Below are 15,245 nucleotides of genomic sequence, written 5' to 3' on the forward strand. Positions count from 1 at the left end.
CTTTGAGCTTGGCTTACCTCACTCAACATGATGATTCCCAGTTCTATCCATTGTCCTACAAATAACATTTCATTTCTGTGGCTGAGCAGTATTCCATGGTGTGTGTGTGTGTGTGTGTGTGTGTGTGTGTGTGTGTAGTGCATCAATATAATATGTATCAGCTCATTGGTTGTTGAGCACCTTGACTGATTTCCATGGTGTGGCTATTGTGAAGATAGCTTCAATATGCAAGAAGATACACAGGTATCTTCCTGTATATTGATTTAAATTTCTTCAAATATATGCCCCAGAGTGGTACAACAGAGTCATAAGAAAATAGATCTATTTTTAGTTTTTTGAGGAACCTTCATACTGATTTCCATGTTTCTGCAGTTTACATTCCCACCAACAGTGTATGAGTTTTCCTGTCCCCTGGTATGCTCATCATCATTTTTTTGTTTACTGCCATTTCTTGATTATTGCCAATCTGACTGGGGTGAGTTGGAATCTTAGTGCAGTCTTGAATCACATTTCCTTTATGACTAAGGATGTTGAACATTTCTTCATGTATTTTTTTAGCCATGTGTTTCTTAATCTGGAAACTGTCCAATTCATTTGCTCATGTACTAATTATTATGTATTCTCTTACTATTTAGAATTTTAACTTCTTTATAAATTCTGGATATTAATCCTTTATCTGGTGAATAGGTGATGAAGGTTTTCTTCCTTTCTGTGAACTGCCTCTTGATTATAGTAAATATTTCTTTTGATGTACAGAAACTTTTCAATTTGATGAAGTCCCATTTGTCAATTCTTGTTCTTATTCTGTGGGCAGTTGTTATCCTATTCAGACAATAGTGACCTAGGCCTATTTCTTCCAGACCTTTCCAATTTTTTTTCTTGTAGTAGTTTCACAAAAAATGTTTGTGTCTTGCTTTTTAATTTAGGACAGTATTATTTGTCTTTTGATTAGTTAATTGAGACCATTAGCATTCAGTGTTAATATTGAAAGGTATATTATAATTCCTGCCATTTTATTGCTATTTTTAGTTTTTAATTCTTTTTACTCTGCATTTGCTTATCTAATCATCTGGTGAGATTTATTTATTCCAGTATTCTCATGACTACATTTATCTTCATGAATTCCCTGTAGCATTACTTGAGTATCTTCTAGACTTTAGATTTATCACAAGTTGTTTTAGTTTCAGTTTATTATGAGAGGTTTTTACTTCTCTTTCAATTATGAATGATAACTTTGCTATGCAGAACAATGTAAGTTTTCAGTGGTTTCCTTTTAGCACTTAAAAGATGTCATTCCATACACTCCTTGCTTTTAAAATTTCTGTTGAGAAATCTGCTGTTATGCTGATGGTGACTTCATAGGTGCCTTTATAGGTGGTTTGGCACTTCTCTTTTGCAGCTTTCAATTTTTTTTTTCTTGTTTGCTGTATTTAAATTTTTAACTATATGTTATAGAGAGGTTCTATTTGTATTGTTAGAAGCCTGGTGTACCTGGATGAGCAACTTTCTTAAGGTTTAGGAAATTTTCTTCTATTATCTTGTTGAATATATTTCCTAAGCCTTGAGCTTGCAGCTCTTCGTCAGTGCTTGTGATTTGTAGGTTTTGCTGGAGTTAAAACGGCAGGCCTGGAATGCTGGGAGTGGAACAGAAATATCCCAAAAAACAACTTGAAATGTTTTTCATCAAACCACTTACTTAAGGCACTCTTTCGGTCATACATTGCCCCAATATGATTCGGTGGCCCAACGCCAATCAAACACCTCCCCATACCTCTTTAAAATCCCAGCCTGTAAGAGAGGGTCACTCTCGTTCTCTCTCTGACCTGGTCCAGGGTGGTAAGAGTCCCTCTCAGGACTGCAATAAAGTCTGCAGTTCATTGAGGTTGCTTACGAGTCTTTTTACTTCATTACCTGCAGGGGCTACCCTCTTACCCGTCCATTTGGTGCTGAAACCCTGGGAGAGTTTTTAAGTGGAGGGAACACTCTTACCAGTCATCCAAGGTTCCATGGATCTCATATGGTCTAAGGCGAGCCCTTTAGGGCCTCACGTCAAGGGATTATGTGGCCAAGAGACACCCAAGCTCCCAGGAGGGACGCGGCTGGAGCTCTGCCTTCTATCCCTGCTTCTTGACCTCCTCCCAAGCCTCTCCGTACCCCCTCTTTTCTTCTCCTTTCCTCCATCTTATCCTCCTTCCCTTTCATTTCATTTGCTACCTCCATTGGGGCCAATTGCCGCATTTCTCTATAATCCATCCAATACCGAGCCTCCTTCTTTGTTAAGAATGGGTAAGAACTGACTTTTCGGTCTGTCAACCCATGGTGCCCAGTTCTACAGATCTCAACTTTTTTGGCCTCCCCCACCCCTTTCTTTCTTTCTTTCTATAGACTCTTGGAGAGTCTCCAGGCCTCTTGGCCTGAGTGAGCAAGTCCCCCAGATACGTAGATCGAAGATGTCCATCTACTGCCCCAGACTCCCTCCAATCCTTAGTTCTTCCTCCGAGGATGCTCCTTCAAGGGATCCTGGTTTGTTGGTCATTCGATATCCCAACATGGGAAAGGAACAATCTCACATTTCCCCAGACTCCTCATTGGGATATATTTTAAAGAAGCTCACCACTCTGGGACTAAAAGGGGAACTTAAGTCAAAATACCTTTTCATTTCTCCACTTCCATTTGGCCTTAGTACCAGCTCAACAATAAGTCAAAATGGCTAGAATTTGGAACATTTGACCAAAAAATCCTCCAAGACCTTGATAACTTTATACTAAGGAAATGGCAAGAGATTCCTTACATCCAGGCTTTCGTTTACCTCAAATCCTGCCCCTCCCTCTGCGATAAATCCAGCCCCTATCAGGTTCTCCTCCTTGATATCCCATCAGCTCTCTACCTCCTCCGCCCCCATGTCCTCTTCTTTTGACCCTCCTCCCTACCGCCTTCCCCCTCCTCCAACATCTACTCCAACAAACTCTCCTCTTCCCACACATTCTTCAATTTCCCCTACAGCACCAGCCTCCCCTCATAAATCCTCTCTCTCATGGGTGATCCGTAAACATGCTCCTTCAGTTTCCATTCTCCCCCTCAGGGAAATGGCAGATTTGGATGATCCAGTTAGAGTCCATGTCCTTATTTCACTATCAGATTTCTCCCAAATAGAACACAGACTAGACTCCTTTTCTGACAATCGCACAGGGATCAAAAAGAATTCACTTGCTTGAGTATACGCCCTCACTTGGGTGGATCTATATTATATACTTCAACATTCCAGATGAAAGGGAAAGAATATGGAGTGTGGCCAAACAGCACACAGACCAACTCCATGAACAACGGCCTAATCACTTCTCGGTGGCTTACTGTGGTCCCATGAACTTAGCGCAGAAGACCAGGACATAGAGATCCACATGATCTCCTGTCTCTGGGCAGGAATGGAAGAAAACAGCCACAAACAAGTCACCTATGATAAAATAAAAGAAATCACTCCGGCCCTTTTCCTATCCTGCCTAGTTGAGGCAATGAGTAAATATACAAGCATGGGTCCTACATCGCGAGAAGGACTTATTTTCCTCCACCTCCATTTTATTAGCCAATCTGCCCTGATATCCAGAAAAAACTACAAAAACTTGAGGAAGGACCTTAAACTTCCCAACAAACATTCATTAACACAGTCATTAGGATCTTTACGAACAGAGAGGAAGAAGCCAAACTCCAAAAGAAATAAATATACAAAAATTAAATATCAAATGCTGGCCTCAGTGGTACAAAAATCAAAAAGCCCCAACCAAACCAAAATCCCACTCAAAGACCCAGACAGAACACCCTGCAGAGGCTTGTTTTCTGTGTGGCAATTCCAGACATTGAGCAAAGGTCTGCTCTAACCCCAGACTGCCCTCTTGTCCTTGCCCTCTTTGTGGGCAATGGAGCCACTGGGAGATGGACTGCCCTCAAGGGAAGCACACATCCTCTTTTCAGTCACGTGCACCAGGACCTAATGGGGCAGACCTTTTGTCACTGTTTCCCATCTCAGGTCATATAGCCCCCACCCCTGTTGAGTCTAAAGATTCGTGGATTATTGGGATGGTGTTGGGGAAACAGATACTTTTCCTCATAGATACCAGGAATAGCATGTCAGTTCTTACCCAATGTTTGGGCCCACTAAAGCTTCCTTCTCTGTTGTTGGGATGAAAAGTCTAATAGAAACAACCTATAAAACATCCCTTCTATACTGCACATTTGGCTCCCACTCCCTCCTACACTCATTCCTTATCCTCCCATCTTGCCCCTTCCCCCTTTTAGAATGAGATCTCCTCCACTGCCTCAAAGCAACTATTTTTATTCTAACCTTGGTCCTCCCCCAATCCATCTGTTTTGTTCTCACCCTGCAGGACCTTCCACAGCCCAAAACCTCCCTAACAGGCTCTAATCTAATGACTAGAATAAACCCCATAGTATGGAATACCCAACAACCATTCATTGTATCCCACAAACAAACACCACTGTCTCTACATCCACACTGACAAAGGACAAGCCTTAGGGCTTGTGGACCAATTGGTGGCAGACTCTATTCTCCCTATAGCATATCTTTCCAAATAACTAGACCCCATCTACAAAGAATGGCCACCTGCCTTAAGGTTCTGACCACAGCGTCACTCCTAATCCTGGAAGCCCAAAAACTGTCCCTCCATCTACCCACAGAAATCTGGTCCTCACATAACATACAGGACATTATTAGCCATAATGCAGTCCAATCAGTCTCCCCACCCAGGGTCCAGATTCTCCACTCCACCCTAATCCAGCCAGACCTCACATTCAAGAGAAACAACTCTCTAAATCTGGCATCACTGCTACTCACAGAAACATCAGTCCAAACTCCCCATGACTGTCCTCAAATTCTAGACTCTTCACTGAGAGTATTCCACCACATCACTGACACCATCACCCCAAAGCTCCTGACTGATTCATAGACCGGAGGTCCACAAAACCAATCAACCACAGTCCTCTGGGAGAAATCTATACAATTGTGGAGGGTTACAAAGCTAAAAATTCACATACAATCATTGAATGTAAACCTCTCCCATCAGGCACTACCTCATAACAAGCAGGATTAAAGGTCCTTACAAAGGCCTTACAGCTAGACAGAGAACAGGTCATCAATACATACACTGACTCAAAATACTCATACAACATAATTCACTCTAATCCCCGAATCTGGCAGAAGTGAGGACTCCTTACCACCAAAGGCACACCCATTACAAATGGCAAACTAGTTTCAAACGTTCTGGAGGCTTCCCTTTTTCCAAAGAAAGAGCCCATTATCCATTGTAAAGGATTTCAAACTTCATATGCTTCATATGCTTCATTAACTCACAACATAGCTGATGCCACAGCCAAGCAAGTGGCAGCCAAAGACAGTCCTTTAGACACCTTAACACACCACCTCCTCACCATCCACCCAAGTTATACCCCCAAAGAGGAGGCAGTGGTAATACAAAAATAACACCCTACTACTTCCCTCCAAAACCCTCTATCTCACTCTCTCTGGGTTACACCAACTTTTCCATCCCAACCAGCCTCCCTCCTACACTTCCTCAAGACACGTCATCATGACACCAGAAATACAAAAGACCTTAAAGGACATCTCTCAGAACTGTAAAATATGTGCCAAAAGTAATCCTATTTCTAATATGCGACTACCCCCATTCCCAACACATCAAGCAACAAGGGCCTTCCTGGGAACAGACTGGCAAGCAGACTTTACTAACATGCCTCTCATGAGATGCATTAGATATTTCCTGGTCTTTATAGACACTTTACACGATGGATCAACGCTTTCCCCACTTCAAACAAAAGAGCCTCCACAGTAGCAACTAAGCTAATCACAGAAATCATTCCCTATTTCAGCCTATCCTCATCCCTCCAATCAGATAATGGCCCTGAATTCACCTCTTCCATCATCCAAGAGCTCACTACTCATCTTGGGTCCAGATGGGACTTTCATATCCCTTACCACCCCCAATCCTCAGGCAAGGTTGAAAAAGCTAATGCTATCTTAAAAAATAACCTGACAAAACTAGCCTAAGAAATCCACTTACCACTGGCCTTATTGAGCTCCTACAGAAACCACTCTGTATCAGCCCCTTTGAGGCCTTGTTTGGCCTCCCCTTATCGCCTCTAACCTAACCCCCACCTCCACCTAGATTCCTGAACCTCTATTTCCCCCTCTCCTCCTTCAAATCTGGACTCACCTCTGGTCTCATATAAACTTGATGTTACTTAAATCCCTCCCCTCTCCCTCTTCCTTCCAACCACCCTTACAGGTAGGAGATTGGATATACAACAAACCTACCTCCTCTTCAACCCTCCTGGAAGGGCCCCCTCCAAATCATCCTTATTGCCCCCACCACTGCTGTCAAGATAAAGGGATATAAATCATGGATTTATATCTCCCTTATCAAAAGAGCTCCACTCACCCCACCTATTTTCTTTCCTTCCTATACTTGTTCCAGATCTGGACCAACCTCAATATGCATCAGCTGGCTGCCCACCATCTCCAAAATGAATGAGCCTGACCACCTGAAACTTCCATCAGTTCCTCCAGATTATAAGTGAACATCTAGGCTTCTATGTAATACCACAAGACCTTGAAGAATTCATCACAGAGCTTTAGACTGTAGACTTCATCCCTACACAGATATACTTTTTCACCTTTTGCTTCCATTTATCATTATTATGACAGGCCTGCTTCTCCTCTTCCATGCCCTTCTCTTCTCTATCCTCTATATTTCAGGTCAATCCCTATCCCCTTACCTACTCAATACTCCCAATCTAACCCTCAACTTCCTCCAAACACACAGTGCTTCACTCACTCCCCCTTGTTGGGTCTGTCTACACCTAAAACAGATAGTTCAGCAACACTCTCCACCTGGATCAGCACTCCTGCTAGCCTTGTTTCAAAAGAATTCCTGCAAGCAGTCAAAGCAGATAAGAGCTGGCTTGACTGAATGACAGATAGCATACCACTGGCCCTTGAAAGGCAGTTTTTATTCTTCTGAAGTTCTCTCAAACAATTAAGTCCCACATATAAGACCCCCAAAGGGATCCTACTGACTAGACTGCCTTTAGAATACCCAGCCCCACTCTACATAACTCTTTCAGTCCAGTAGGATCTCTTCCTGGAAAACTTTGCCAGACGACCATTAATATAATACCTCCCCAGGACTTTCAAAATGCCCAATTAAGCATCTCCAGTTATGCTTCCCTTACTCTAGAAGATAAAAGCCGAGTTATGCAAACCAGAGTCAGGATCCCAAAAGATCAGACATTCAGCAGAGACCTTAAAAGACAGCACATCTCAATATTGTCTAGGATGAGCCTCCACGTTCCTCTCCCACAACCTTTCTAAAATGTTCTGAACCTGAAAAATGCCAACAAATTCACATAAAAAACACCACCTGGGGGATTTTCTTTAACACCAAAGATGGTAGTCATTCTCAAGAAACACCCCTCCCCCTCCAGATCCCTAGCAACATTCTTTCACCACTAACAGTAGCTTCCAAAGGCTCTATGCCTTCACAGGCTAAATCCTGTTAAATACAGACCTCCTCCTACTTTCAGAGGTGCATTTCTCCCTTACTCCTGTGGCCATTTCTGGATATGCAGGCTTAATAGCTATATCTGCTTCCCAACTAACTAGACTGGCACCTGCACTCTAGGCTATCTGTTCCCTACCTTTGACGTCGGTGACCCAAACACACTTTTCCCATTACCCCTCATCTCCAATATGAGTCATTCTCTGGACAAAGTGAGCAATCCAGCTAGTACCTTTATTGTCCACTCTAGGAATTGTCAAAGGAGCTGGAACAGGATTGGCTGGACAAGGTATATAACTTAATGAATTCTCAAAATTGTCCAGAGACCTGGCTCAAAGCTTAAAAGAAATCTCAAACCAATTAGATAACTTACAACACCAAATTGACTCTCTAGCAGCAGTTGTATTACGAAATTGCAGAGGGTTAGACCTTCCTCCCAGCAGTCCATGGAGGCTTCTGTGCACTCCTCAAGGAACACTGCTATTTTTTCACTAGCAAATCAGGTCTAGTCCAAGACAGAGCAAAGAAACTAAAAGAACAGACAGAAAACTACTCAAAAATAGTGGAAACCCTTTTCCTAGTCTTCTTCAGTGGTTACACCCCTTTTTATCACCCCTTCTCTTCTTTATAATCAACTTTACACTTCTCCTTTGCCTTATTAACCTTTTTCAAAAATTCCTGCAGGAACGAATAACGACCATCTCCTGAACCACTTCCCTAGATCAGATAAAAACTATCTTCGTCTTCCAGGCTTTCCAGACTCAATACTCCCATCAATACCCCCAACCTTCACCCCAGCCAGCATGAAGCAATAAGAGTATTAATGGTGCCCTTTATCCCTATAACCAAAAGAATCTGGAATGCTGAAGGTTAAACGACATGGCTGGAATGCTGGGAGTGGAATGGCAATATCCCAACAAACAACTTGAGATGTTTTTCATCAAACCACTTACTGAAGGGAGCCTCTTTGGTCTCATCACATTCCCTTGCTATGATTCAGTGGCCCAAGACCAATGAAATACCTTTCCATACTTTTTTAAAACCCCCAGCCTATACTAAAGGGTCACTCTCATTCTCTTTCAGACCTGGTCCAGGCTAGTAAGAGTCCCTCTCAGGCCTCACAATAAAGCCTGACATTCGTTGAGGTTACTTGCGAGTCTTTTCACTTCTTCATTATCTGCACAGGTTTCCCTCCATCTGATACTTCTTTTATATCTGCTTTGCCTTCAAGCCCTGATACTGTGCCTTCCCCTTGGTTCAGTCTGCTGGAGAGGCTTTTAGTTGAATTTTTTATTTGACATAATTTGCTTTTAATTTCCAGAGCTTCACGTTGATGTTTTGAGGCTTTATGTATCCTTTTTGAATTCACTTTTCATGTCTTACATTGTCTTCCTTATTTCATTTTTATATCTTTCTTGAGTTCACTCAGTTGTTTCTTTGTATCTTCTTTGAGTTTGATTAATTATTTCTTTGTATTCTATTTGAATCAATTTACCTGTTTATTCCTATTCTCTTTGATTTTATTGATGCACTCATTAATCATTCTTACCATTTTTCTGAGCTCAGAAATTGAGATTTCATCCCCTTAAGTGTTAATCAGATTAATTATTAATTGTTGAGTGATTTCTTTGACATTTTGAAGTATTGTATTTCCTTGTTTTTTCATATATAAAATGATTCTATTTTGAGATTTGTTCCTGTGTAGTCAATCAGTTTGTTGTGATTTTTACTCACCTAAAATCTTTCTCTTGAATTATTCTTTATGTTCTGGCCAGCCTGGTTAGTGTCAGGTTTGATGAGCCATTTCTGATCCCTGGCCTGTGAGTATAATCAACAATAACAAATTCACCAATTCAATACCAAACCAGATGTTTACATGAAGTAAAATACTATTGGCAGCATTATCTATACAATTGATCACTTTATATATTAAGAAAACTAGTGTTCTTATATGGTACAGTAGGAAGTTAAAAAAATAAAACTTGTTTCATAGGAATTAAAACATGTAGCAAAAGCAAAGTGGTGAGGGAGGAAATAAGGAAGAAGAAAGATGGGGGAATGAAGTGTGAAGGTTATAGGTAAAGAAAACAGTAATGTTTAGAGATACAGTTCAATTGCTTTTAGAAGGGTGCTATTGTCAAGAACTGCAAAATAGAAAAATTAAGAATAATAAAGAAAGAAGTAGATTCCACCATGTGTAGAATAGTTTGTAAACAAGAGAGAGGAATATTTAAAAAGTAAAAGAAAAACAAAGCAGAAAAATTGACAATATGAGACAAAAAATATCAAACATTTTTAAGATGTCAGTATTTCTTCCTCATTGAGGAGAACAGTGAATGTCTGCTGGGCTCCACCTTTACACTGGATGCCTACCTTGTATCCTGGGCCTCTGGTTTTTGTCTGTGGTTCTCCTGTAGTGTTTACTCACATGTCGTCTCAGGGCCCTAGATTGACCTAGTGTGTCCTATAGTGGGGGAGGAGGGAGCTCTGGATTAGGTCAGATGCTGGAGTGAGGTAGGGCAGTTCCATGCATGTGAGGTACCAGTTGGTGGTGAGTGGTGGAGTCCCCAACCCCAGACGATGTGTGAGAAAACACTTTGCAGCTCTTAAAGCCTAAACTTTTTCCTTTGGCTGCTCTCACTGATCCATCATAAACTCCTTTCCCCCCCTTTCAACATAAGTCTGAAGTTTAATGTTTTGTTTAAGGAGTGAGGGATGAACAGCTCCTGTCACTTGTGTATATGCATACACTTGTGGGTTAGGAGATGGACAAGGGTTCTAGCTAGCTGGCCTGCTCACTTTGACACCCTCCTTGTCTTGAGATGGAGATGTAGATGTTGAGTTCTAGCCCATAGCCTGCCTGCTTCCCACCCTTCCTTTGTGTAGAGACCCTGGATCAAGTGGCTTTACCCCATTTCTGCCAGTGTGGGGCCATATGTGGGAGACTTTAATTAATCAGCTTAGCTCAAAGTTTTCTCAGGAATCAGATGTATTTGTGTGCATGCACAGATCCTGCCTGTACAAGAGTCTTCAGGACTGAAACCGGTTTACCCACCCGGCTGGTTTCTGTACCACCCTTTCTTACCTAGGTGGTAGGGCAGAGATTGTGGTTGTCTTTTGTCTGGTGGCCCAAGCAAGAATTGCCAACTTACTCTTAGCCCTCTGTGAAGTTGTTTTCTTTATAGAAGGGTTTCCCTTGCAAATGGTTCTTGTGGGAAGCAATTCAAGTCTGGACAGTTAAAAAAAAAAAAAGAAGAAGAAGAAAAGAAAAACCAGAACCAAAATAAAACAGACTTGGAGGGGTGTGAGATGGACCATGTCCAGATCCCTGCTAGTGGCAGATTGCACATGTAGAAGTTTAGCTGGAGATTGTTTTTTGGAGATTTTTTGTTTTGCTACTATCTGTTTTTATAGCAGCATTCTCTTTTTTAGCTTACTTGTTGCGCACCTGTCTTCACAGACATGTACCTGAGGTTTTATTTCAGATTCATATAGACACAGCAAAGTGGTGCCTGTCTGATCCTTACTATTTTATTGATCACTTTTAATTGTAGACTTTTGTAAAGGATATTTTACTTTCAATATGAACCCATGACAATACTCTAATTTTTTTATTATTATTCATTTATTTACATGTGCGTACATTGTTTGGGTCATTTCTCCCCCCTCACCCCCTCACTTCCAGGCAGAACCTATTCTGCCCTTATCTCTAATTTTCTTGACAAGAAGACATACCATAATAAGAAGACAAAGAGTTTTTGCTAGTTCAGTTAAGGATAGCTGTACAGAGATTCCTAGCGTTGCTTTCATGTACAAATGTGTTACAAAGCAAGTTGATTCATCTCTAACTGATCTTTACACTGGTTCCTGATCCCCTTCTCATGTTGACCTCTGTTGCTTTAAGGTTTCTGTATTAGTTCCTCTGGAGTGGGGACATCAAACCCTTTCATGTTTTGGGTTTCCTACCTATCCCCATATCTCCCGTATATGCTCTCCCCTTGTCATGTGATCCAAGTCCAACTACATTGCTGTATTTGCCCTAGATCTAAAGTCTGCATATGATGGAGAACATATGATTTTTAGTCTTCTGAGCCTGGCTAACCTTGCTCAGAATGATGTTCTTCAATTCCATCTATTTACTTGCAAATGATAAGATTTCATTCTTCTTTATGGCTGATTACTCCAATTATTTATTTCATCTTTTTTGTGAAATATAAGTACATTAGGAACATTAATGTATGTTTTATGCCTTTTTATAATAAATGAAACTTTATATTCAGAAACTATGTATAGTACATATATATATATATATATATATATATATATTCCACAACTAGATGTGTGGTCCATTCATTCATTGCCTTTTTTGTACATTGTAGAATACCTTTTTGCAAACTAGGTGAATCATATCTGTGAGTATGTATTGATTACTGAGAGCTTATTATTGTTTATCATAGGAACAATTCATAATGAATGTTGAGCTATACATAGGACTTCTTTATAATGGCCATTGTTCCTTTTGAGATCTTTTCCCATGAAGCTTCTGAAACCATCCTCAGTCAAAATTAGTGCCTTTGTTTCCATATAATTAATGGTTTTATCAATTTTTTTGGTAGTTGGACAGTAGTAGGTTATATGGGCTTTCTTACTTAGAAAGGAAACTAAAGCTATTAGTATATCTATTACAAGAGAGGGCCTTTTAAATACTTTTAATGAGGAAGTTCATTCTTAATGCAGAAGGAAATAATTTCACATTTCAGTATTATTATATTATCTTAGTGAACACTTAAAAATTGGGCCAATTGCTTTCAGGAAACACATGTGCCAAACAGCCTCTTAATGTATATCTGACTAGCATGGCCTTAATGGATGTACAAAATATTTTGTAAGAACGATTCTTAATGGAAAGATAAAAATTTAATGCTAATATAGAGAGTTAAGTTTTCCTAAAGAAGGATCCAAGAAGATTCTTGGATTCTTCTGCTCAACTACTAAATGTTCCTTTTATCTGTATATTGTAATTAATTTCCTGTGAGGAAGTTTCCTTCTTGAATGAACCATCTTTCTTATGGATTCTTTTCTTGCTGCTTGTCATCTGTGGACATTAAGACATTTTCTTTCCATCATGAAGTCAACCAGACTCTCATGCTTTCTTAACACCCTTAATTACTATCTTCATTTTGTATCTGTTACTGTGAAATATAATTATATTCATTTACACTGAAGCCATAGTGCTGGTTAACATTTACCTGAAATTATATTGTTAGATAATGTTGAACTGATTTGGAAAATGAAGCTAATACAATAGAAATCACTAGTAACTATCGTTTCTAATATAAGAAATAACCAATAACATTCATTGGTACCATATGTAAATATATTACTTTAACTCTTTTTTACAAACAGTGCAAACAGTGGCTTATTTTACATAATTGTTTTATAACCCTACTTAGTATAATAGCAACATCTCCCACATCATTAAATATTCTACAACACCATAATTTTAATCACTGCATCATTTTCATAAACAGCTATAACACAATTTATATAGTATTTACTGTATATAAATATATATTTATGAAATAATATATTATTTATATTTGTATACAATTCAAAACACATCCATAACGTACACTCATTTAACTATCTATGAAGGTAAATCTATAAATAGATTGGTATTTATTTCCTTTGAATATATTTTTTAAAACAATTCCTGAGTCTGGAGTGGATTGTAGGGACTTTTAAGGAAGTATGAATGAATTTTAGAGGCACTGAATAGGCCCAAAGAGTAGACTACAATCTGGCACAAAGTTCCTTTGGGCTGTGGGTGTGGTCTTAATATGTCTTTCATGTTGCAAGTTAACCTTTGGAAGAGCTAGTCTTTAAATGGAGATGGAAAATTCAGAGTAAGCTTCTTGCTAGACTTTTGTGAAAAAGAGGGGTAAGAGATGGGAGGGCAGGAGAAGTTCAGGAAGACCTTGGGTTCCCTCTAGTTCAAAGCATTTCTCATGCCAAATCTTTGGGGTGACATTTTCAGAGGCCAAACTAAAATGATATATTTACAGCCCATTATTGTTTTTAAGATAAATGGACCAAAGCAAGTATATAGTAATTTACTATATTTTAACAAGAGTTATATTTGAGAAACTAAGGAATTTTCAGGTGACAAAGAGTGTGGCCCATGGAATGCTGAGTGGAGGGTAAAAGGGTTATGATAGTAAAGGGTAGGGCATGAGTTGGTATAATTTCCTCATCTCTGAGTTAACCTCAAACAGACTTGTGATTGACAAGACAAAAAAAAAAACATTGTTTAGGAACATTGATTTACTCGCAACAGGATGAATATGTGAGAGAGACTGAAGATTTCTGACAATACATTTATTAACTTGGAAGTGATAAAAGTGAAAGAAGAGCTGCAGCGTCAGTAAGAAGAAAGATTTTAAAGCCAAATATACAGAAAATAACAACTGAGTAGATCTGATGATGGGATTACAATTCAAAAAATTATTTAAACATGGCACATGGGATAATATTTAGATTTTTATTTAATGTTACACTTTTATCAACATGCCTCAAGTATTAATGTGCTCTTCAACAGAATAAAATCACTATGTTCAAATCCACATTTATATTTTTTTATTTCAAGCCTTGTCCTGAATATAGCTAGCCTACATCTCTTATTTCAAATAAATAGTATTTGTTTGTTTGTGTGATAATACTAGAAATAAGAAATGTTCATAATGCCACGTACATAATCAAATGATACAATTAATATGTAGTGATTATTTTGAAAGGTTGAGTCATTGATAGGATCACATTTTGGTGTTCATCTTCAATCAGGTAGAATTCTAAGATTGAAGTGAATATTCTCTAAATCTTAAAAGTAGACACTATGTTAAACAAAATGAAATATATTCATAAAATAATTATTTTATTATATTTCTATTAGTTTTATAATATAACTTTAAGTCAAAGTGATTATCATTTTAGTGATTTTAAAATTCAATGGGGAAAATAACTTAAAGCATAATATATTAATCTATTTTTGTAGTCTAAACCATCTTTGGATTGAAGACATTTCTATCCATACTCAAATTCAAGAAACTAGAATGTGTATTCAGTTGCCTTCAGTGTTAGAATTGCCTATTTGTGGAGATTAATATACAAATATTTAATGTCAATTCATTTTGACATTTTTGTTTGGCTGTGGAGAAATGTATTTTGTGAGTACATGGGTGGTCTTTTTTATGTTTTTTTTACTTTACTATGTAGAGGAAAGGAATCAACAAGTAAGTTTAAAAAAAATAGATGATGCTATTTAAAGGTAAGATAGGTCAGAGATAAACCACATAGCCTAACTGCTTATTCTTTCCCACTTCCCATTTATGCTATTTAAAAGAACAAAAAGCCTTTTTATTTAGCAACATGCATTACTCCAGGTAAAAGCCAGAAAAAAAAAAAAAGGCTGGGTCCACACTCAGAATTACGTAGCATTCTTTTTGCTTGAGCATGGTGAAAAACACCAATAGATCTGTTCATACAAACACACAAAAAATATTTTTAAATGTCAAATGCACATTCATTAGAGTTTATTACAGAAAAATGCATTTAACTCTGTGGAGGAGACACATAATCTGATATGCATTAAGCTGTTATTTATTG

The 15,245-nt window shown here is 38.8% G+C and overlaps 1 protein-coding gene and 1 long non-coding RNA gene across 4 annotated transcripts in view; one reads left to right on the forward strand and one right to left on the reverse strand.

The window, feature by feature from the left end:
* Galnt13 (polypeptide N-acetylgalactosaminyltransferase 13) overlaps positions 1-15,245 on the forward strand; it is a 522,920-nt gene that overhangs the window by 194,600 nt on the left and 313,075 nt on the right. The gene's annotated exons all lie outside the window — the stretch shown is intronic.
* LOC141422571 (uncharacterized) overlaps positions 1-15,245 on the reverse strand; it is a 75,931-nt gene that overhangs the window by 3,002 nt on the left and 57,684 nt on the right. Inside the window, exon 2 of the long non-coding RNA XR_012447209.1 lies at positions 9,318-9,401. This is a non-coding gene — a long non-coding RNA (uncharacterized lncRNA). The remainder of the gene's footprint in view (positions 1-9,317; positions 9,402-15,245) is intronic.

Source organism: Castor canadensis, chromosome 4 (genome assembly GCF_047511655.1).
Source record: "Castor canadensis chromosome 4, mCasCan1.hap1v2, whole genome shotgun sequence".
In the NCBI taxonomy this organism is placed as follows: Eukaryota; Metazoa; Chordata; class Mammalia; order Rodentia; family Castoridae; genus Castor; species Castor canadensis.